The following is a 26,057-nucleotide window of genomic DNA, read 5'->3' on the forward strand; positions in this document are numbered from 1 at the left end:
ATTAACACTGAGCCACTGAGTCACTATTAATACTGGGCCACTGATGATACTGAGCCACTGATGATACTGAACCACTGTTATTACTGAGCCACTGATGATACTGAACCACTTATGATACTGAACCACTATTATTAGTGAGCCACTGATGATGCTAAACCACTATTAACACTGAGACACTGATGATACTGAGCTACTATTAATACTGAGCCACTGATGATAATGAGCCACTATTAATACTGAGCCACTGATTATACTGAACCACTATTAATTCTGATACACTGATGGTTTCTGAGCCACTATTAACACTGAGACACTGATGAAACTGTACCACTGTCTATGCTGAACCAGTAATGGTACTGAAGTACTGTTGATACTGAACAACTGATGATACTGAACCACTGAGGATACCGAACCACTATTATTAGTGAGCCACTAATGATACTGAACCAATGAAAATACTGAGCCACTGATGATACTGAACCACTATTAACACTGAGACACTGATGATATTGAGCCACTATTAATACTGAGACACTGATGATACTGAGCTACTATTAATACTGAGCCACTGATGATAATGAGCCACTATTAATACTGAGCCACTGATTATACTGAACCACTATTAATTCTGATACACTGATGGTTTCTGAGCCACTATTAACACTGAGACACTGATGAAACTGTACCACTGCCTATGCTGAACCAGTAATGGTACTGAAGTACTGTTGATACTGAACAACTGATGATACTGAACCACTGATGATACCGAACCACTATTATTAGTGAGCCACTAATGATACTGAACCAATGAAAATACTGAGCCACTGATGATACTGAACCACTATTAACACTGAGACACTGATGATATTGAGCCACTATTAATACCCAGGTACTGATGATACTGGACCACTAATGATACTGAACCACTGATGATACTGAACCACTGATGATACGTAACCACTATTAATACTGAGCCACTGATGTTACAAAACCACTAGTAATACTGAGCCGCTGATGATGCTGAGCCACTGATGATACATAATAACTATTAAAACTGAGGCACTGATGATACTAAACCACTAGTAACACTGATGATACTGAGCTACTAATGATGCTGAGCCACTGATGATACTAAACCACTAGTAACACTGATGATACTGAGCTACTAATGATACTGAGCCACTGATGATACCTAACGTCATTTAAAACTGAGCCTCTGATTATACTGAACCACTATTAATACTGAGACACTGATGATACTGAGCGCGTAATGATACTGAGCCACTGATGACACTGAACCATTATTAATACTGAGACACTTATGATACTGAGCTAGTAATGATACAGAGCCTCTGATGATACTGAACAACTATTAATATTGATCCACTGATGATACTAAACCACTAATAATACTGAGCCACTGATGATACTGAACTATTATTAATACTGAGCCACATATGATACTGAACTATTATTAATACTGAGCCACTGATGATACTTAACCACTATTAATACTGAGTCACTGATGATACTTAGCCACTATTACTACTAAGCCACTGATCATACTTAACCACTATTGGTACACTGATATTACTGAAGTACTATTAATAGTGAGACACTGATATTATTGAACTAGTATTAATACTGAGCCACTGATGATACTGAGCCACTAATGACACTGAGATATGATTAATATCAATACACTGATCATACTGAGCTACTAATGATAGTGAGCTGCCAATGATACTGAGCTACTAATGATACTGAAGCATTGATGATAGTGAACCACTGATGTTACTGAACCACTATTAATGCTGAGCCACCGATGATACTGAAGCACTATTAATTCTGAGACACTGATATTACTGAACTACTATTAATACAGAGCCACTGATGATACTGTACCACGAAAGAGACTCAACCAGGGAGGATTCTGAGCCAGTGATGGGACCGAACCACTGACCGTAGTAAACTGGGGGGATTCTGAGCCAGTAATGGGACCGAACCACTGGCGATAGTAAACTGGGGAGATTCTGAGCCAGTGATGGGACCGAACCACTGGCGATAGTAAACGGGGGAATTGTGAGCCACAGATGGGACCGAACGACACGTATAAAACACAGCCACAGCTGACAAGCTCCTGCTGATGAGCGTAAGCTTGAGCCACAGATAGTACTGCCCACCCTCACATTGGTGTCCACCCCTGCTAGCCCATCTGTGCCCACCCTCGCTAGCCCATCAGCAGTCACCCTCAGGAGTACTACAGTGTCCCTCCTAGCTAGCCAACGGTGCCCAGCCTCACTAGCCCATCGGTGCCCACCCTCGCTAGCCCATCAGCAGTCACCCTCAGGAGTACTACAGTGTCCATCCTAGTTAGCCAACGGTGCCCAGCCTCACTAGCCCATCGGTGCCCACCCTCGCTAGCCCATCAGCAGTCACCCTCAGGAGTACTACAGTGTCCATCCTAGTTAGCCAACGGTGCCCAGCCTCACTAGCCCATCGGTGCCCACCCTTGCTAGCCCATCAGCAGTCACCCTCAGGAGTACTACAGTGTCCATCCTAGCTAGCCAACGGTGCCGAGCCTTACTAGCCCATCGGTGCCCACCCTCGCTAGCCCATCAGCAGTCACCCTCAGGAGTACTACAGTGTCCATCCTAGCTAGCCAACGGTGCACAACCTCACTAGCCCATCAGTACCCACCCTCGCTAGCCCATAAGCAGTCACCCTCAGGAGTACTACAGTGTCCATCCTAGCTAGCCAACGGTGCACAACCTCACTAGCCCATCAGTGTCCACCCTTGCTAGCCCATTGGTGTCTACCCTCGCTATCCCATCGGTGCCCACCCTCACTAGCCCATCGGTGTCTACCCTCACTATCCCATCGGTGCCCATCCTCCCCACCCATCGGTGTCTACCCTTGCTATCCCATCGGTGCCCACCCTCACTAGCCCATCAGCATTCACCCTCAGTTGTACTACAGTGTCCATCCTAGCTAGCCAAGGGTGCCCAACCTCACTAGCTCATCGGTGTCCACCCTTGCTAGCTAATCAGTGCCTACCCTCACTAGCCCATTGGTGCCCACCATCACTAGCCCATTGGTACCCACCCTTGCTAGCCCATTGGTGCCCGCCCTCACTGGCCCATCAGTGTCCACCCTTGCTAGCACATTGGTGCCCACTCTCAGTGCCCCATCGGTGCCCACCCTCACTAGCCCATCAGTGTCCACCCTTGCTAGCACATCGGTGCCCACTTTCGCTGCCCCATCGGTGCTCACCCTCACTAGCCCATCAGTGTCCACCTTGCTAGCACATCGGTGCCCACTCTCGCTGCCCCATCGGTGCTCACCCTCACTAGCCCAACAGTGTCCACCCTTGCTAGCACATCGGTGCCCACTCTCGCTGCCCCATCGGTGCTCACCCTCACTAGCCCATCAGTGTCCACCCTTGCTAGCACATCAGTACCCACTCTCGCTGCCCCATCGGTGCTCACCCTCACTAGCCCATCAGTGTCCACCCTTGGTAGCCCATCAGTGCCCCCCTCACTAGCCCTTCAGCATTCACCCTCAGTAGTACTACAGTGTCTACTCTAGCTAGCCCTTTGGTGCAAACCCTCACTAGCCATCAGTGTGCACCCTCACTAGCCCAGCGGGGCCCACCCTCACTAGCCCATCAGTACCCACCCTTGCTAGCCCATTGGTGCCCGCCCTCACTAGCCCATCAGTGTCCACCCTTGCTAGCCCATCAGTGCCCCCCTCGCTAGCCCATCAGCATTCTCCCTGATGCATCATTAGTGACTGTCGTCCTCCTGGATGGAGCATCATTGGCCACAAAGCCCAAAAACGTTCTAGCAGCTCAAGCAGCTCAAACCCTGCGTCCTACTGGTTTGATGCTGGATACACGTATGTGCCTGGTGCATGCTGGGACCTACAAAGGAGAGGCTCCTATTGTCCACACACTGGTGGTAACCATGCAGGCTTTCATTGGAGGAGCCCCAGAATGTAAACAGAGTCAGAGAATGGTTGTCCATCTCTGAATCTGAGCCATGGCCCACTTGACTAGTCAATTGTTCCAGATTTATCCAAACTACGGAGCTGCAGCGCCCAATCAAGAGCAAGAGATCTCTGCTGCAGGCCAAGGGAGGGCTAACTAGCTTTTCTTAAGATATAGCACTTGGAAGTAAATGTTTCTTTCCATCAATTTCATAATTTGTATCATCACATTAATAGTGAACCCAACTGTAAGCAGCAGACACACTTTTCCATTTGTAGTCTGACCCAAAGTACATTTGTTAACATCACAACAGATTTATCAAATATCTTCTGCATTCACAAGGGCTGCCAACTTGTAAGTTCTAAGAAAGAAACCGGGGCACTGACGTAAAAATGCAGTTTACGGTCGCAAAGCTTGCGATTCACATATCACGAGGTCTGCAACCACCAGATGCCTTTGTGCAATGCACAGAGGCTCTTTTATGAGTTAGAATTTAGTTTTGGAGTAATAAAAGGGCTTTTGCAACCTTTGCCAAACTGCAGTGAGGAGGACATGAGAGAGGCTGTCCTTCCCTTCACAAGTCACAATGACGTGTGTCAGTGGTTTAGGTCTACAACTGAGATTGCAAACCTCTGGCCAGTTGCCGACACCCGAGATGGGGCGGTAACTAATTGGAAAAGGGAAGCTGCTGTTCCTCTGATGTCATTTGCTTTGTATTTTCCTATATTTTGTATTGGCAATATGGCTTGTAGAAATAAGTACAATGGGTTTAAGTAGATGGGTAGAACAATTCATGTTTTCCTGGCACACTTAACATCACACATCACAAGACTTGTCTTACTCATAAGGTATCTAGGTCTTAGGCACAGGCATGTTAGAGGAGAAAGACCCTTCAGGTTTTCAAGGGAGCATCACAGTCCTCAACCGTCTGCTTGAAGATCACGTGCTCTTTTCAAAACTCCTTAGCACCGCCACGAAAACCCTAGTGGAAAGACTACCAGTGACAGGAAATGTATTTCCTGTCACCGGCAGATGACTCCCCCAAACCCCACCTGCAATCCCAATACCCCCCACACCCCTTTCCATACCAGAACCTCCCACCCCTCTTCCAGAACAGCACCCACCTACCCCCTTCCAGTAAAGCACCCGCCTCCCCCACCCCCACCTTCCATATCAGCACCCCCTCCCCCAAACCCACACCTTTACACCAACAGGAATACGCCCACAGTATCATGACCGACGAATCAACGCGGCGGTCAATCAGCGCGGTAATCCATTGGCGGTACACACCGCCACGCTCAAAATACACACACATATACAAAACACAACCACATTGGACAATCCAAAATACACACACCTGATACACATACACACACCACAACCACACACTCACACCACAATAAAACACACCCACATTACCCACAACCCATTACAATGACATTTTTGGAAGAAGCAGAGAGACGGAAAAGCGACAACACCAGCATCCCGAGGCACACAACACCATCACTCATACACCATCCACGCACCTCAAAGAATACACCCAAACACATCACCCCACACATCACATCAACCATCACTTCATACATCACCCACACCACATCATGGCACCTCGAAGACACCCCAGGTTTTCTGAGGAGGAGCTCAGGGTCATGCTGGAGGAAATCATCCGGGGAGAGCCACAGCTATTCGGATCACAGGTGCAGCAGACCTCCATTGCAAGGAAGATGGAGCTATGGCGGAGAATTGTCGACAGGGTCAACTCAGTGGGACAGTATCCAAGAACACGGGATGACATCAGGAAGAGGTGGAACGACCTACGGGGGAAGGTACGTTCAGTGGTATCCAGACACCAGGTAGCTGTACAGAGGACTGGCGGTGGACCCCCACCTCCTCCTCCACAACTAACAACATGGGAGGAGCAAGTCTTGGCAATCATGCATCCTGAGGGCCTCGCAGGAGTAGGAGGAGGACTGGAATCTGGTAAGTCATATCTTTACTACTATATCCCCCACCTGCATGCCATCACAAACTTCTACCCCTACCCTCACACCCATCACCCCAACACCTCACAGATACCCCACTATCACAACCCACACATCCCAATACCAAGCCCTGCATGCCAAAACAATCCATGGACACCCATCACCAAAGCATGTCCAAGGGAGAGACTCACCCACCCCACACAATCACCACTCACACAAGGGCCAAGGCGATAATGCAAGCACAGTAGTAGAGGGAAACACACCCATTGCACAAGATGGCACACACAGATACAATAACAGTGCATTTACACCCCAACAGGACCCCTACACAACGTCACCGGACAGGAGGTGCTAGCCATGTCCAGTACCCCCACAGAAGAGGCCCACAGTGACAACAGCAGCTCTGCACGCCTGGATCAAGATGACCAGCCCAGCCCATCAGGGAACTCTGGACAGTCAGTTCCCCTGCCACAGTCCCAACCCACCACAGAACCTCCCCCCTCAGGAAACACCAGCACCACACCCACCCAGCGGGCCCATGCCACTGTCCCCAGGACACGTCAATCAGCAGTGTGTCCACCACTACAGGGACCCCAGGCAACCCCACTAACCAAGGACGATCATGGACCTGGGGTCAGTGGCAGTGGCACATGGTTCAGGGGACAGTAGCACAGGACCATAGGGAAGCTGGGAGGACTGCTGTGCGACAGGGGGAGGACAGGCCCTGGGAACCCACTCTCCACGAGGCACTCTCAAACATCATGGGAGCATACCACCATTCCCAGGAGACCATGGGCACAGTACTGGCCAAGTTTCAGGAGACCCAGCGGCTGCAGGAGGAACAGTACCTCGGGATCAGGGAGGACTTGAACTCCATTAACACCACCCTGGTCACCATTGCAGGGGTGCTGACAGACATGGCCAACACCATGAGGGAGACAGTGGCATACCACCGGGCCCCTGACACCAGCCCGAACGATGAACAGCCTTCCACGTCTGCCGGCGCTAGTGGACAGGAGGTCCCGCCACAGGAACAACAGGCCACCAGCACCCCACCCCCTGCAGAAGGCGAACCACCCAGCAAACGGTCCCTGCGATCCAGGCACAAGACAGAGAACATTGCCAAGGCCCCCGCCAGGAAATAAGACTCTCCTGATTGTCACCCTTCTGTCCTACTGTGTCACCCTAACCACCTTGAACTGCCATTGCTCCACTTCCTATGCCCCATTGGACAATGCACCTGTGATACAAAGAGACTGGAATCTACCATGGATATTCCTCCACCATCACTCCAGCCCATTACACATCCCCCTCTACTTATTAGCACTTAAATAAACACCCTTAAATCACAAAACAATCTGGAGTCAGTCTGTACTTTCACCAATGTGTTATTACAACCTCTTAGACAAATATCAATGTAAATGTTCATTTGCACATACCAAAGTATGACAGTTGTTGGGCAGCAGTAAACATAGCAGAAGGCAGAATGTGGTACTCAGATCTTTGGAAAGGAAAGCCAAAGTGAACTGTCAGGGTCCATACACAGAGGTAAAAAGGCAGACTTATACAATGTCCTACAGTAGCCAGATATGAAATGAGCAGTGCCAGTCTCTTACCTGTGTCTCACTGGAAGTAAGGCATGATGATGTTGTTTCGGTTGTCAATATCTTCTTCCTCTGCCTCCTCTTCCTCGCTATCCACAGGCTCAACAACTGCCACAAGACCAACATCAGGCCCATCCTCCTGCAGAAAAGGCACCTGGTGTTGCAAAGCCAGGTTTTGCAACATACAGCACACCACGATGATCTGGCACACCTTCTTGGGTGAGTAGTATAGGGAGCCACCTGTTAGATGGAGGCACCGGAATCTGGCCTTCAGGAGGCCGAAGGTCCGCTCAATAATCCTCCTAGTTCACCCATGTGCTTCATTGTAGCATTCCTCTGCCCTTGTCCGGGCATTCCTCACTGAGGTCAGTAGCCATGAGAGGTTGGGGTAACCAGAGTCATCTGTAAATGTTGAGGGATATCTGTTAGACATACACCAACCCTTAGGGACTACCCCATACCCAGACACCTATTCATACTGTGTGGGGACCTTGGGCTCACCTATTAGCCACACACAGTGCCTCTGGAGTTGGCCCATCACATAAGGGATGCTGCTATTCCTCAAAATGTAAGCATCATGCACAGAGCCAGGATACTTGGCATTCACATGGGAGATGTACTGGTCTGCCAAACACACCATCTGCACATTCATTGAATGGTAGCTTTTTCGATTTCTGTACACCTGTTAATTCCTGCAGGGGGGGACAAATGCCACATGTGTACCATCAATGGCATCAATGATGTTGGGGATATATCCCAGGTTTTTACACTAATGTGATTAAATCTGTGTGTGGCATTGTCTGTCTGTATTTGTGCACAAATGTGCTGTGACGCAGTTAGCAGTTGGGTGCCCTGCTATGTGCCACCCTGAAATGGCGGCTGCCTGCCCTGTAAGGAGGGACAAATGGGAAATGAGGTAACTGCACTGGCGTTGTGCAGCGTCACGGTAGGCGGTCAAAGACCGCCGCACAATTCAGCATTGGTTATCATTGTGCCCTATGGGTTCCAGGAGCCAATGACGATGTACGCCGGCGATGACGGTACACACTGCCGCGGACGTGACCGCCATTTCCTATCTGTACACTTACTTAATACCTGACCTTCAACAGGAGAGAACCTACACTGCAAGTGCTGCTGTGACCTCAGTCTCGAATCGACAATGGCTCGAGTGACTGGGGAAAGGGCCCCTGCCTTCACTGTGGATGAGTTGGAGAGACTAGTGGATGGGGTCCTCCCCAGTACACGCTACTCTACGGTACTCCAGACAAACAGGTGAGTAAACTGTGAGCATGATGCATGGGACACGAATGTATAGAGTGGTGTTGATGGAAGATACATGTTGGGGGGGCTGAGGCCTGCATGTGAGGATGGTGAGTGTATGTGTGTCAGGGCATGGGTGGGAACTGGTGGCCAATGAGTATGACGAACCAGAAGGAGGAGTAAGTTCCTTTCATACTTTACCTTTCCTCTAGGTCAGCACCCACCAGAAGAAGGGTATTTGGCATGCCATCGCCAAGGAAGTGCGGACCCTGGGGGTCTATCATAGACAAAACACCCACTGCCGCAAGAGATGGGAGGACCTGCACCGCTGGACCAAGAAGACGGCGGAGACCCAGCTGGGGCTGGCCTCCCAACGTGGAAGGGGTGCCCGTCGCACCATGACCCCCCTGATGTTCCGGATCCTGGTGGTGGCATATCCGGAGTTGGATGGGTGCTTGAGGGCATCACAGCAGCCACAAGGGGGTGAGCACAGTCTCATTCAGCTGACTCTGCGTGCTTTACAAGGTGCCTGGGTGGGGGATGTGGGCTGTGGGGTCCCCTAGGCCAGGGTGAACTAGGTAGGGTAGGTCCCTTGCTAGGCAGGCTCTGTGGCACTCCAACCCCAATAGTGGTAGTGGCCATCTAAAACAAGTCAGGCTCCTGTGGGTTCCAGGTGTGTAGCAAATGGGGTTAGGCATAGTCCCCCATGGGCAGGTCAGTTTCCTACTGTAGGAGGCTGGACTGGCTTGTAGTGAGTACCAAGGGGCACTTGCACCTTGCACCAGGCCCAGTTATCCCTTATTAGTGTATAGGGTGTCTAGCAGCTTCGGCTGATAGATAATGGTAGCTTAGCAGAGCAGCTCAGGCTGAACTAGGAGACGTGTGAAGCTACTACAGTACCACTTAGTGTCATATGCACAATATCATAAGACAACACAATACACAGTTATACTAAAAATAAAGGTACTTTATTTTTATGACAATATGCCAAAGTATCTTAGAGTGTACCCTCAGTGAGAGGATAGGAAATATACACAAGATATATATACACAATAGCAAAAATATGCAGTATAGTCTTAGAAAACAGTGCAAACAATGTATAGTTACAATAGGATGCAATGGGGAAACATAGGGATAGGGGCAACACAAACCATATACTCCAGAAGTGGAATGCGAACCACGAATGGACCCCAAACCTATGTGACCTTGTAGAGGGTCGCTGGGACTATTAGAAAATAGTGAGAGTTAGAAAAATAACCCTCCCCAAGACCCTGAAAAGTGAGTGCAAAGTGCACTAAAGTTCCCCTAAGGACAAAGAAGTCGTGTTAGAGGAATAATGCAGGAAAGACACAAACCAGCAATGCAACAACTGTGGATTTCCAATCTAGGGTACCTGTGGAACAAGGGGACCAAGTCCAAAAGTCACAAGCAAGTCGGAGATGGGCAGATGCCCAGGAAATGCCAGCTGCGGGTGCAAAGAAGCTTCGACTGGACAGAAGAAGCTGAGGTTTCTGCAGGAACGAAAAGGGCTAGAGACTTCCCCTTTGGTGGACGGATCCCTCTCGCCTTGGAGAGTCGTGCAGAAGTGTTTTCCCGCCGGAAGGACGCCAACAAGCCTTGCTACATGCAAATCGTGCGTTTGGCGTTTTTGGACGCTGCTGGGGCCCAGGAGGGACCAGGAGGTCGCAAATTGGACCTGCAGAGAGAGGGGACGTCGAGCAAGACAAAGAGCCCTCACTGAAGCAGGTAGCACCCGGAGAAGTGCCAGAAACAGGCACTACGAGGATGCGTGAAACGGTGCTCGCCGAAGTTGCACAAAGGAGTCCCACGTCGCCGGAGACCAACTTAGAAAGTCGTGCAATGCAGGTTAGAGTGCCGTGGACCCAGGCTTGGCTGTGCACGAAGGATTTCCGCCGGAAGTGCACAGGGGCCGGAGTAGCTTGCAAAGTCACGGTTCCCAGCAATGCAGCCCAGCGAGGTGAGGCAAGGACTTACCTCCACCAAACTTGGGCTGAAGAGTCACTGGACTGTGGGGGTCACTTGGACAGCGTCGCTGGATTCGAGGGACCTCGCTCGTCGTGCTGAGAGGAGACCCAAGGGACCGGTAATGCAGCTTTTTGGTGCCTGTGGTTGCAGGGGGAAGATTCCGTCGACCCACGGGAGATTTCTTCGGAGCTTCTGGTGCAGAGAGGAGGCAGACTACCCCCACAGCATGCACAAGCAGGAAAACAGTCGAGAAGGCGGCAGGATCAGCGTTACAGAGTTGCAGTAGTCGTCTTTGCTACTATGTTGCAGGTTTGCAGGCTTCCAGCGCGGTCAGCGGTCGATTCCTTATCAGAAGGTGAAGAGGGAGATGCAGAGGAACTCGGCTGAGCTCATGCATTCGTTATCTAAAGTTTCCCCAGAGACAGAGACCCTAAATAGCCAGAAAAGAGGGTTTGGCTACCTAGGAGAGAGGAAAGGCTACTAACACCTGAAGGAGCCTATCACAAGGAGTCTCTGACGTCACCTGGTGGCACTGGCCACTCAGAGCAGTCCAGTGTGCCAGCAGCACCTCTGTTTCCAAGATGGCAGAGGTCTGGAGCACACTGGAGGAGCTCTGGACACCTCCCAGGGGAGGTGCAGGTCAGGGGAGTGGTCACTCCCCTTTCCTTTGTCCAGTTTCGCGCCAGAGCAGGGGCTAAGGGGTCCCTGAACCGGTGTAGACTGGCTTATGCAGAATTGGGCACATCTGTGCCCAACAAAGCATTTCCAGAGGCTGGGGGAGGCTACTCCTCCCCTGCCTTCACACCATTTTCCAAAGGGAGAGGGTGTCACACCCTCTCTCAGAGGAAGTTCTTTGTTCTGCCATCCTGGGCCAGGCCTGGCTGGACCCCAGGAGGGCAGCTGCCTGTCTGAGGGGTTGGCAGCAGCAGCAGCTGCAGTGAAACCCCAGGAAGGGCAGTCTGGCAGTACCAGGGTCTGTGCTACAGACCACTGGGATCATGGAATTGTACCAACAATGCCAGGATGGCATAGAGGGGGCAATTCCATGATCATAGACATGTTACATGGCCATATTCGGAGTTACCATGGTGAAGCTACATATAGGTAGTGACCTATATGTAGTGCACGCGTGTAATGGTGTCCCCGCACTCACAAAGTTCAGTGAATTGGCTCTGAACAATGTGGGGGCACCTTGGCTAGTGTCAGGGTGCCCTCACACTAAGTAACTTTGCACCTAACCTTTACCAGGTAAAGGTTAGACATATAGGTGACTTATAAGTTACTTAAGTGCAGTGGTAAATGGCTGTGAAATAACGTGGACGTTATTTCACTCAGGCTGCAGTGGCAGGCCTGTGTAAGAATTGTCAGAGCTCCCTATGGGTGGCAAAAGAAATGCTGCAGCCCATAGGGATCTCCTGGAACCCCAATACCCTGGGTACCTCAGTACCATATACTAGGGAATTATAAGGGTGTTCCAGTAAGCCCATGTAAATTGGTAAAAATGGTCACTAGCCTGTCAGTGACAATTTGGAAAGAATTGAGAGAGCATAACCACTGAGGTTCTGATTAGCAGAGCCTCAGTGAGACAGTTAGTCACTACACAGGTAACACATTCAGGCACACTTATGAGCACTGGGGCCCTGGGTTACCAGGGTCCCAGTGACACATACAACTAAAACAACATATATACAGTGAAAAATGGGGGTAACATGCCAGGCAAGATGGTACTTTCCTACACCTACAAACTGTTAGTGCATGGCCTAGTGCATAGGGCTGCTCCCTGTGTGTTGTGTCCGCCAACAGTAGTGGTGTTGCTGGCATTGACCATGTGTCTCCTCTGTCTTTCCCCCCCCCTTTTTGTTTTGTCATTCTGTCTTTGTGTGCATTAGCATCATCTGGCGGAGGAGCAGAGGCACCGGAGCAGGAGGGAGCTGCATCCCACATAGCCCAGGAGGGTGAATGTACGGAATCTGAAGTCACAAGTGGGGGTCGGAGGGCGAGGGGAGCTCCATGACGGGGACACGAGGGGACACCAGTGACAGCGATTCCTCCTCTGATGGGAGCACCCTTGCGGTGGTGGGCACCTCTGTGCCCACCGCAACAACAGGTACAGCCGCCACCCCCCTACCAGCCCCACCCTCCCAGCAGCCCCTCAGCGTGTTTCCGTGCCCGCTCACCCAGGAGGGTGGGCATCTCCTTTGCCCCAGGCACCTCAGGCCCTGCCCCCGTCAGCCCTGCTGCCCTCAGTGAGGAGGCTATTGTTGGGCAGTCAACCATTCTGAATGCCATCCAGGGTGTTGAGAGGCATTTGCAGCAAACAAATGCATACCTGGAGGGCATTCATTCTGGTGTGGCAGCCCAACAGAGAACATTTCAGGTGCTGGCCTCAGCACTGATGGCAGCCATTGTCCCTGTGTCCAGCCTCCCCCTCCAACATCCACTACTCAGACCCAATCCCCTCTACCTCAGCCTATCCCAAGCACACCATCAGACCAGCATGCACACATAGCAACACACAAAAGTGGCTCAGGCAAACATTAGCACCACACATCCCACAGGCACTCACACAAGCACCATACCCATGCAGACACAATAACATCCACTGCCTCCACTGTGTCTCCCTCCTCCACATCCTCCAGCTCCCTCCCAGTCTTGTCTCCACTCACACCTGCATGCACTACATCCTCAGCCACTACCTCCATCACCAGCACGTCCATCACTACACACCGCTCACGTGCAATCACCACCTCCACCACCATTCACAAGTCCCCTGTGTCTTCTCCCAGTGTGTCTGTGAGCCCTCCTCCCAAAGTACACAAATGCCGGTACACACCCACTCAACAGCCATTCACCTCACAACAGCCTCCAACCCATGCACCTCCACCCAAACTCAGCAGACGTACACCTCTTACAACCACTACCTCTTCCTCCACTCCCATACCCCCTCCATCTTCCTATCCCAGTGTGTCCAAAAGTTTTTCCCTACACCTCCCACCCCTGTCCTTCTCCTAGGGCCAGGTTGTCTGGAGCCCAGACCAGCACCTCAGCCACCAAATCGTCAGCCACTGTGGTCCCTGCAAGTCCGGGAGGATTGAAGGGGGCACCCATCAGGGCTGCCACTGTGCCACCTACTGAAGCCAAGGACCCCGCTATTCCGCCACTTGCCAAGGTAAAGAAGGGGCCAGCATGCAGAAGAGAAAAGCCGCACCACCCACCCAGCAAGGCCTCATCCAGAACCAAAGAAGACAGTGCCAAGGTCCCAGCAGCAACTTCCAAGGTGGGGAAGGGACACAAGAGCAAAGTAAAGTCACCTTAGGGCACGGAGCATCCGGGTGAGGGACTGGTGACCCCCATTCCTCAAGACAGGCCAGCAACCTGTACGGCGCTGAGCACCGCCGCAACGACCGCCAGCTGCACCGCCACCTGCACGGCAGCTGCCACAACTACAGTCACCAGCATCATCCCCAGTGGGCAGCCTTCCGAGGCTGCAGGAGATGGCCTGGTTTCTCCCTTCACTACTACCTGCACCACGGGCAGCACCGGCAGCATCTCCGCCGCAGACACAGCCACAGCCACTGCCACCTGCCCTGCGACGTGCCCAGCCAGTGCTACTGCAGTGGACATCAGCAGGATCCCCAGTGGGCAGCCGTCTGAGGCTGCAGGAGACGTCTTGGACCCTGCACACACTACAGAACCACCAGCAGTGGTACTACCAGCAGTTTGCAGCCTAAGTCGTCGCAAGGTGGAGTGTGGCTCTGCCTCCATGGAGTATCATGCTACCTGTTACCAGAAAATCTCGTGGCTTAGACACCCAGGTGAGGGAATGTGAACTGCCACACTCCAAGTGCAGCATCACTGGGCACCAAGCCCCCTCCAGAACCAGTGGAGAAAAGCATCTACTAACACAGTCCTTGGCAGGATGAAGCACTCTGGGCACAAAGGCCCCTCCAGAACCAGTGGAAAACGCCACCCACTTGAGGGACTGTGGCTTTGCACTCCCCAGGACCAAGCAGTGGGCAAACCACTCACTTGGGAGACTTGAGAGACTGTGGCTTTGCACTACCCAGGACCAAGCAGTGGGTAAACCACCCACCTGGGAGACTTGTGATACTGTGGCTTTGCACAACCCAGGACCAAGCAGTGGGCAAACCACACACTTGGGAGACTTGTGATACTGTGGCTTTGCACAACCCAGGACCAAGCAGTGGGCAAACCACACACTTGGGAGACTTGTGAGACTGTGGCTTTGCACTCCCCAAGACCAAGCAGTGGGCAAACCACACACGTGAGAGACTTGTGAGACTGCGGCTTTGCACTCCCCAGGAGCAAGCAGTGGGCATGGAGCCCCCTCGAGGAGCAGTGGCGTCGTCCCATCATCCGGCTGAGGTGCCCCCCTTCCCCTTCCCCCTGAGGTGCCTGTTTGTTTTCGAGCTGATGCCCCTGCAGTATTCTCTCCGTTTTGAGGCAGGTGTCATGTGTGGGCTTTGCCCATGCTTTTTGGGACCAATGGTCCACGGACATTTAATGGGACAGTGTACCGACTGGTGTACTTGCTGTTAATATTTGTATATGATGATAATTTAAAGTTATCTTGGGCTATCTGATTGTTCGAATATTACACTTGTTAAACTCATTTAGTTTGGTCCTTGCGTTAATCCAGGGGGTGACCGGGTGTATCTGTGATGCGATTGGATATGTGTGTGCGTTGTTGGGGGGTGGGTGTGTTGCATGTTGCGTGTGTGTGTCACTCTCTTTTCTCTCCTCCCCTCCCTGGTGTGCTAGGTGCAGTTCTCACCGTCGTCGTCGCCGCCGCCGCTGTCTTTGATGTTCCTGGTAGATGAGGAGGTAGGCCAGCATCGGCAGGACCTGTAACTCGGGCTCCATGGCGTCCTTGTTGTTCGTTGAGTGTCGAGAGGTGAGTGGTTTCCCTTCCAAAGACTGTTTCTGCCGTGCTTTTGATGGCGTTGGTACCGCCCCGGAAAAGTTGGCGGATTGGTGCCTTGTAAAAGTGTGGGCAGTACATTGTCTTCCGCCTGTCTGTTGGCGGTTACCGCTGCGGTGTTTGTTTCTACCGCTGTGGCGGTCGGAGTGTTAAAGTGGCTGTCTGTGTTGCCAGTTTCCACCATGGTCGTGATTCCATTTTTTTTTTACCGCCAGCCTGTTGGCGGTATTACCGCCGCTTTATCACTGACCGCCAGGGATGTAATGAGGGCCTAAGACTTTTATTCTTTTGAAAATTCATATCTTGACTTGTGTATGTTGGTTTTTTGTCGTTTTGGTCTTGTTTTGTTTAGATAACTATTACCTATTTTTCTAAACCTGTGTTGTGTCCTTTTGTAGTGGTTCACTGTATTACTGTGTGTGTTGGTACAAATACTTTACACATTGTTTCTGAAGTTAAGCCTGCCTGCTCGTGCCAAGCTACCAAGGGTGTGAGTGGGGGTTAACTGAGGGTGATTCTTCTTTACCCTGACTAGAGTCAGGGTCATTGCCTGGACAGGGGGTAACCTGACTGTCAACCAAAGACCCAATTTCTAACAAACACCCATACACACATGCATATACACACGCAGACAACACTCACTCACACACAACACCCCACACCCTAACATCCCCCTCCCCCTCCCCTGTTGGACGATCAAATTCCATAGTCCGGCAAGGAAGTTGTCTGCCAGGGAACGGGACCTGGCGCTTCCACCTCAGGGCAAAGCTCCACCATTAGTACACCGACACGCCGTATTACTGCTCATAATACAGTGGACGGAGTCAATCATCGTTCTCAGCACATTACAAAGAGGGTTATTTGTTCACGAATCACCGTCCAATGTGCCAGCTCGGTGTTTGTCAGAGAGTACCTGTAGCTCATGCAGGAGCATGCCAAACTCTAGTGTAATGAGGGTTCTGCGTAAGCCTCTAACCTCCTCGCTACAAAGGGCTACTGAGTCAGCCTTGCCCCACTTCCGGGTAGCTGCTAACAGTATGTCATGTCAGGAAGCTGAGTATCCTTCCACTTCATGGTAATGGCTTTTCGGGCTATGAGTAGGGCTAACTCTGAGTCACTTGGCAGCACTTCCTGAGATATTACGTTTAAATAACCCTAGGAGGCCAATTTCCATACTGCATAAGTTCTCCCTCCCCATGCCAGTTGTTAGGGTATCTGTGACCATCTTCCATAATGAATGCACCTCTGGGCAGGTCCAGAACATGTGGGACATACTGGGACCCTGGGAGACGCACCTGGGACAATTTTGATAAAGTCTTTTAAAAAGATATGGTGTTCCGATTAGCCAAAAATCCAAAGATTCCCCCTTCTGATCCTGTCTTCCAGGTCTGTGATTTCTTTTTGAGTCTTGATGTCAATTGATTTCAATTGGCTTGTAGTTTCTTTTGCAAGGAATTAGATTGATCTTCGACCCTGCTAACTCTGTTCTCAACTTCATTTTCTCTTAGTGTTATGTTTTAAAGTTCTTCCCTGAGTCCTTGCATATCCACTTGTAGGTTCTCTGTGTTTATTTTGGTTGAGCTTGTTATTTCATGTAGAGCATTTAGGCCCTCAATACAACCCTAGCAGTCGGTGATAAAATGTTGGTAATACCGCCAACAGTCTGGCGGTAAATACCGCCAAATTATGACCATGTCAGAAAGAGCTCAGACAGACAGCCACTTTACCACACCGTCCGCCAGGGTGGAAACAACAGGCACCACAGCGGTAGCCGCCTACAGCCAGGCGGAAGGCAATGTTCCGCCCACTGTATTAAGACACAGGAAACCGCCACCTTTTCCGGGATGGCACCAATGACATCAAAAGCCTGGCAGAAACACTGCACAGAAGGGAAACGACTCACCTGTGGAGACTCATGGAAGGACCACGCCGCCATAGAGCCTGAACTGCATATATTCCCAATGCTGTTCTACGTCCTGCTCCACCATGAACACCAACGACGACGAAGACGACCATGGTGAGTACAGCCATCTAGCTCACAGGGGAAGGGGGGAGGAAAAAGAGAGTGACACACACAGGCAACATGCAACACCCCCACCCCCAACACCATACACACAAGCAGATGCAGTAATAAAACATATTCACCCCGTACTCTTCAGGAAAAATGCAAGGACAACACAAATAGATAAAAGTGAGTGTAATAAGATAAATAAAGTAGTAATACGTGCATCCAATCTAAAAGTATATACATATTTACAAATCAAGGGACACTGCCCAGTCCTCAATGTTCGTGGGCCACAGGGCCACATTACAAAGTCCAAGGCCCCACTTGACTCCTGCCACAAGACGGAAAGAACACTGCATGGGCATCAGTTAGAAAATAGGTAGGCATCTCAGGGGGACAGGGAACAGGGGCACCTCAGCTGGCTGATGGAATAACACCACTGGTCCTGGAAGGGGCAACATGCCCTGTGCGCTGTCCTGGAGAGTGCAAGGTCACAGTCTCTCAAGTGGATGAATTGCCCACATGCTCTGGAGGGGGCAACATGCCTTGTGCACTGTCCTGGGGAGTGCAAGGCCACAGTCTCTCAAGTGGGTGATTTGCCCACATGCTCTGGAGGGGGCAACATGCCTTGTGCACTGTCCTGGGGAGTGCAAGGCCACAGTCTCTCAAGTGGGTGATTTGCCCACATGCTCTGGAGGGGTCATCGTGCCCTGTGATCTTCATCCTAGGGAGGATGGGGTGAGTGGGTAGCTTACCCACTGGTTCTGGAGGGGGCATCGTGCCCTGTGATCTTTATCCTGGGGAGGATGGGGTGAGTGGGTGGCTTACCCGCTGGTTCTGGATGGGGCATCATGCCCTGTGATGCAGGTCTTGGGGAGTGCAAGGTCACAGTCTCTCAGGTTGGTGTCAATCTCACAGGATTTGCATGGACAGCCCGCACAACAGCCCATGGACGCTGGTGGTGCCGCTGGTGGTGGTGGGAAGATCCAGCCCATCCCCTGCAGCCTCAGACGGCAGCGCACTGATGCTGCGGCTAGTGGTGGTGGTGCTGCTGCTGCTGGTGGTGGTTGTGGGGGGAAGCTCCTGCCCATCCCCTGCAGCCTCGGATGGCTGCCCACTGCTGGTGGTGGTGCTGGTGGTGGTTGTAGGGGGAAGCTCTTGCCCATCCCCTGCAGCCTTGGATGGCTGCTGCTGCTGGTGGTTGTGGGAGAAAGCTCCTGCCCATCCCCTGTAGCCTCAGACGGCTGCCCACTACTGGTGCTCGTGCTGGTGTTGGTGGGGGGAGGCTCCATCCCATCCCCTGCAGTCTCGGACAGCTGAACCACCATGGTTGGTGGTGGGGGCTCATAATCAGTCCCAGCACCAAGCATCCTGTCCTTCCTGCCTCCAAGTGCAGGCTCCTTGCCCTTCCCCTGGCAGCAGGTGGTACCTCCTTGCCCATCCCCTTGGCAGCTGGTGGTGTCTCCTTGCCCTTCCCCTTGGCAGCTGGTGGTGCCTCCTTGCCCTTCCCCTTGGCAGCTGGTGGTGCCTCCTTGCCCTTCCCTTTGGCTGGTGCAGGCACACTGTCAGTGCTGATGGCTGGTTCTCTGGAGCCTCTCCCACCTGCAGTAGCTGCCGACACTACTGTGGCCGTAGACTGGGTGGCTGAGGTGTTCTCCTGGGTTCTGACCACCCTGGCCCGACGTGAAGGACGGGGGGAAGGGTAGGGATGAGGTCAACGGCAGAGAGGAAAAGCTTCTTAGGGACACTAGGGTGGGAAGAGAGTGAAGGTTTGGGAGTGGAGGAAGAGGGAGTGGTTGTAGGAGGTGTCTGTCTGCGGTGTTTGGGTGCAGGTGCATGGGATGGATGCTGTTATGAGGTGGATGGCTGTTGGGTGTCTGAGTGCTTGCGTTTGTGTACTGTGGGAGTAGGGGGCACAGACACAGTGGGAGAGTACATAGGGGATATGTGCATGGATGTGGGGGTGGTGACTGCCAGTTAAGGGTGTGTAGTGATACGCGTGATGGGGGTAGTGGATGAGGATGTAGTACATACAGGTGTGAGTGGAGATGCTACTGGGAGGGTTGTGGACGAGGAGGAGGAGGGGGACACAGTGGAGGCAGTGGATGTTGGTATGTCTGCATCTGGATGCTGTTTGTGGGAGTGCTTGTGGGATGATGTGTGGTATTTGGTTTTGCCTGAGCCACTCCTGTGTGTTGTCTTGGGTGCATGCTGGTCTAAATGTGTGCTTTGGATAGGTTGGGGTTGTGGGGAATGGGACTGGGTAGAGGAAGTTGGAGGGGGGAGGCTAGAGACAGGGAATGGCTGCCATCAGGGAGGAGGCCAGGGCCTGGATTGATCTCTGTTGGGCCACCATGCCAGAGTGAATGCCCTCCAGGAATGCATTTGTTTGTTGCAAATGGGTTGCCAGCCCCTGGATGGCATTCACTATGGTTGACTGCCTAACAGCGATGGATTGCAGGATGTCAATAGCCTCCTCACTCAGGGCAGCAGGGCCCACCCTCCTGGGTGAGTGGGCACGGGAAACTCGCTGAGGGGCTGCTGGGAGGGCGGTGCTGGTATGGGGTGGTGGCTGTACCTGTAGCTGGGGTGGGTACAGAAGTGTCCACCACCACCAGGGAGCTCCCATCGGAGGAGGTATCACTGTCCGAACTGTCCCCTCCTGACTCTGCCGTGGTGCTCCCCTCACCCTCCATCCCACTGGTGCCCTCACGGTCGGTGGATTCGGCCTCATGGGCCCTGTGGGATGCAGCTCCCTCTGTCACCGGTGCCTCTGCCCCTCTGCCAGATGATGCTAATGCACATAAGGACAGGGTGACAAAACAAAAAGGGGGGGAGAGACAAAAGATACACTTGGTGAATGGCAGCAACATCACATCACGACACACACACACACACACACAGGGAACAGCCCTATGCAGTAGGCAATGCACTACCAGTCAAAATGCTAGTCACCAGCCCATGGACATGAATACCTAACGCCAATAGCAGCATACCTGACACCCACAGACCCCTGCCTAGTAGTGGAAGCCTACTAGCTTGGTCGGAGGTGGTGTTCATCAGCCCCTGCCCAACATGGGACCTACCCTGCAATGTCCGGCCTGGCCTAGAGACACCCACATGCCCACATCCCCCACCTGGTGACCACCCCACCACGAGCAAGGAGTATATTGGCAAACTGTACTCACCCCCTTGTGGCTGCTGTGATGCCCCAAGCGCCCATCCAGCTCCGGATAGGCCACTACCAGTATGCGGGCCATCAGGAAGGTCAAGGTTCAGCGGGCACCCCTACCTCAATGGGAGGCCATCCCCAGCTGGGCCTCCGCTGTCTTCCTTGCCCAGCGTCTCAGGTCCTCCCACCGTTTGCGACAGGGGGTGCTCCGCCTGCCATAGACCCCCAGGGTGCGCACGTCCTTGGTGATGGCACGCCACATACCCTTTTTCTGATGGTCATTGACCTGCAGGAAAAGAAACATAGAAAAAGGTATCAGTCAGACCTTCCGAACTGTTACACTCATGGCCCACCATAGCCCTCACATCCCCTTACGCACAGACATTGCCCACCATACATGTATGTGCCCAGAACCCTTCCACCAACCCCCTCCACATGAGGCCCTCACACACAGCACTCCATGCATCCATGCCTCTTGCATCGTACTCACCTGTTGGTCTGGAGGCCCATACAGCATTCGGTACTGGGGTAGGACTCCATCCACCAGTCTTTCCAACTCGACAGCGGTGAAGGCAGGGGCCCTTTCCCCAGTGACACGAGCCAAGGTCGGTTCCAGACACAGGTCACTGCAGCACTTGCAGTGTAGGTTCTCTCCTGTTGAAGGTCAGGTAGCAAGTGAGTGAACAGATAGAAAATGGCGGTGACGTCCTCGGCGGTACGTACTGTCACCGCCGGCGTACATCACCATTGGCCACTATACTCCATTGGGCTCAATGACAGGCTGGAGCCTCCCCCCACCACTGGCATACCTGCCACCAGCACCGCCACCAGCACCACTGGCAGCAGCCACAGTGGGCAGCCATCGAGGCTGCAGGGGAAGAGCTGGAGCCTCCCCCCACCACTGGCATCCCCGACACCAGCACTGCCACTGCCACTACTGAGCAGCCGTCACCACCGGCAGACAGTGTGTAGTCCTGCCTCCATGGGCTGTAGTGCATCCTGGCCCATGCAAATCCTGTAGGTGTGACACCCAGGTGAGAGACTGTGACCTTGCACTCCCCAAGTGCTGCATCACAGGGCACAATGCCCCCTCCAGAACCAGTGGAAGAAGCCATCCAGTCACCGCATCCTTGCCAGAATGAAGCACACTGGGCACAAGGCTCTCTCTAGAACCAGTGGAAGAAGCCATCCACTCACCCCCTCCTTGCCAGGATGACACACACTGGGCACAAGGGCCCCTCCTGAACCAGTGGAAGAAGCCATCCACTAGAAAGACTGTGGCCTTCCACTCCCCAGGACCAAGCAGTGGGCAAACCACCCACTAGAGAGACTGTGGCCTTGCACTCCCTAGGACCAAGCAGTGGGCAAACCACCCACTAGAGAGACTATGGCTTTGCACTCCTCAGGACCAAGCAGTGGGCAAACCACCCACTTGAGAGACTGTGGCTTTGCACTCCCCAGGAACAAGCAGTGGGCAAACCACCCACTTGAGAGACTGTGGTCTTGCACTCCTCAGGACATCGCACAGGGCATGTAGCCCCCTCCAGGACCAGTGGTGTTCCATCTTCCAGCTGAGGGCCCCCCCCCATTCCCTGTCCCCCAGAGGTGCCTGTATATTTTCAACCTGATGCCCCTGCAGTGTTCTCTCCGTGTTGTTGCAGGAAGTCAAGTGGGGCCTTGGCCTATGTGATATGGCCCTGTGGCCCACAGACATTGAGGACTGGGCAGTGTCCCTCCATTTGCATATATGTATATACAGTTTTTATTTTGTAGCACAACTTTCCACTATTTTATCATACTATACTTACTTTAATCAATTCCTTTTGTCCTTGCATTATTCCTGAGGGTTACGGGGTGGATATGTTATGTTGCTCCATCTGGTTGTGTGTATGGTGTTGGGGGTGGGAGTGTTGCGTGTGTGCTAGGCGGCAGTACTCTCCGTGGTCCTCTTCACCGGCGTTGCTGTTCGTAATGCATGAGGAGGTATACAAGCATGGGGAAGATGTGCAACTCGGGCTCCATGGCGTCTTGATTCTTTCTTGACTCTCCAGAGGTGAGTCATTTCCCTTCTGTGCAGTGTTTCCGCCGTGCTTTTGATGTTGTTGGTACCGCCTTGGAAAAGGTGGCAAATAGGCCTGTTGTAAAAGTGAGGGCGGCACATTGTCTTCCGCCTGGCTGTTGGCAGTTACCACTGTGGTGCTTGTTGCTACCGCCGTGGCGGTCGGTGTGTTAAAGTGGCTGTCTGTGTGAGCGGTTTCCGCTGTGGTCATAATTCAATTTTTTTTTACCGCCGGGTTGTTGGCGGTATTACCGCCGCTTTATCACCGACCCTCAGGGTTGAAATGAGGGCCATAGACTCTCACAGCTGATGCCCCTGAATTCTGGGAGACTCTAAATAAACACCTCCGTGAACCACCAAACAACTCTAACATACTCCTAGCAGGAGACTTTAACCTGCCGTGGGACACTGTACTGGATAGGAACTCAGCTCACAAACACAGACCAAAGAAATGAGGAGTCTTGGTAACTAAACACGGCCTGCATGACATCTGGGGCCTTCATAACCCGACTGGAAGTGAATTCACCTTCTTTTCACACCCACACAGCACACTGTCAAGATCTGACTACATGTTGACAAATAGGCGGCCATTCTGACCGCGGCGGGCGGCGGTCGCCGCCCGCCATGCGGTCACCGCCAAATGACCGCAAATGACCTCCAAAAGAGCGCCCGCCGGCCCAGCGGGAAAGCCCCTGCAACAATGAAGCCGGCTCCGAATGGAGCCGGTGGAGTTGCAGGGGTGCGAAGTGGCACCCGTCGCGATTTTCACTGTCTGCTAAGCAGACAGTGAAAATCTTTGTGGGGCCCTGTTAGGGGGCCCCTGCACTGCCCATGCCAGTGGCATGGGCAGTGCAGGGGCCCCCAGGGGCCCCACGACACCCGTTCCCGCCAGCCTGGTTCTGGCGGTGAAAACCGCCAGAAACAGGCTGGCGGGAAGGGGGTCGGAATCCCATGGAGGATTCCCTGGGCCAGGGGAAAACCGGCGGGAAACCACTGGTTCCCCTTTTCCGACCGCGGCTTTACCGCCGCGGTCAGAATAGCCCGGGAAGCACCGCCAGCCTGTTGGCGGTGCTTCCGCTGCCCTCCGCCCCAGAGACCGCCAGGGTTGGAATGAGGGCCATAATGTTCTCACGCCCGCTGCCTCCGCCCCAACAATCGAACCAATACTAATCTCAGACCACGCCTGTATATCAGTTGAGTTAAAACTGGGCCATAAGCTCCCCTAGCAGCCCCAGTGGAGATTTAATGACAAGGTCCTTAAAGATCAATCACTGATTGAAAAGATCAAAGGGTGTATTACTAACTTCTTTTGTGAAAATGACACCAAAGACATTTCTAAAGGTACCCTATGGGATGCTATGAAAGCTGCCATTAGGGTCAATGTGGTTAGTAATATGTCCGACAGAAATAAATGTACGAACAAACAAATCAAAGACTTAGAACAAACAATTAAATGACTTGAACAGGAATTCTCAGCTAATAAAAAATAGGAACTCCTACAACAACTTAGAACCTTAGGATATGAATGTAATGAACTGATGCCAGGGAGCATATCTGGGTGCAGCACAACAAAACAAAAATATTTAAAGACTCCAACAAGGCAGGCAGAACACTTGCAAACTACTTACAGTTCAAACAGAGCCAGATCTGCATCCCATCTATTAAAAGCAAGACCGGAGCTATCACCACAAATCCACTGAAATAGTGAAGGTCTTCAGAGAATTCTACTATGACCTCTATAATGCGAGAAACATTTAGAGAATATCCAACACTGACCTCATCTCCCTCAATCAACCCCTTTCCGCTTTGAAATTACAAAAGCCGTCTGCTCGCTAACACTTGAGAAAGCACCTGGACCAGACGCATTTCGACCAGCTTCTTCAAAACTTTCCAAAATGAACTGACCCCTCATTTGGAATCTCTCTTCACTCCCTTTGACAAAACTGGAAAACTCTCAAGTAGAACCTCTGAAACCACTATTACCCTGATCAATAAAGAGAGGAAGGACCCCTTAGAGGTAAAAAATTATAGACCTATTTCCCTTCTAAACCTGGACTGTAAAATCTATGAAAAAATCCTGGCATCCAGACTACAGATAATTCTCCCATCCCTAATTCACAGATCACAAACTGGCTTCCTCAAAAGGAAACATGGCTCGGATAATGTCAGACTTTTCTGCCACATTTCAATAGACATGGCCTTAAAGACGGAAAAGGCCTTTGATAAGGTGTCTTGGCCGTTTCTGCATGCGGTTGTGCGTAAAATCAATCTTGGAAAACACTTTATCCGTCAAACATTTGCACTATACGCCCAACCTTCTGCCTGTGTCAGAGTTAATGGGTTCCTATACGATAAACTAAGCTTTGCACAAGGCACTAGGCAAGGATGCCCCCTCTCTCCCCTTTTCTACCTGCTAGCCAGTGAGCCCCTTCTCACCTCTATCAGAAGCACCGTACTTATAGAAGGAATACCTATCGGAAACACCCCCTACGAAGTCGCCACCTACGCAGACGAAGTTCTCATTTTCTCACAAGAGGCCGAAAATGCTATTCCTGCAATTTTATCAGCGATAAATTCCTATGCGCAGGTTTCTGGTTACACCCTGAATCTTGAAAAGACAGAAGTCTTCCCCCTGAATATTCTAACCTTTCCATCATGACTGAACAGCACTAAACTACATTGACAATCACACAGATAAAATACCTCGGAAGACACTTCAGAAATAACTGGGAACACACAAAGAAAATAAATGAGGAGCTTCACAAGAAGATCAAATAAACCTTATCAGCATGGTTGCCAAAATTCTTGACCTGTGGGGTCACATGGATTGCATCAAAATGATGATCGCCCCCTCCCCAAATAAACTTTATCACTTTCATGTTCTCTTTATAGCTGTAGAATATCTTCTTCAAAAATATAAACATGTTTATTTCTGAATTCCTCTGGAAAGGGAAGAAGCTAGAATAGCTCCCAAGATACTAGAAGTAAACAAAGGCTCTGGAGGCCTCAACATCCAAGATTTTATCAAATATCAAGTCGCCTTCCTGATCAAAAAAGCC

At 51.7% G+C, this 26,057-nt stretch overlaps 1 protein-coding gene across 1 annotated transcript in view; it reads right to left on the bottom strand.

Annotated features, from left to right (window-relative positions):
• Positions 1-26,057, bottom strand: part of PLA1A (phospholipase A1 member A) — a 202,813-nt gene that overhangs the window by 92,404 nt on the left and 84,352 nt on the right. The window lies entirely within an intron of this gene.

This window comes from Pleurodeles waltl, chromosome 8, assembly GCF_031143425.1.
Source record: "Pleurodeles waltl isolate 20211129_DDA chromosome 8, aPleWal1.hap1.20221129, whole genome shotgun sequence".
NCBI classification, from domain to species: Eukaryota; Metazoa; Chordata; class Amphibia; order Caudata; family Salamandridae; genus Pleurodeles; species Pleurodeles waltl.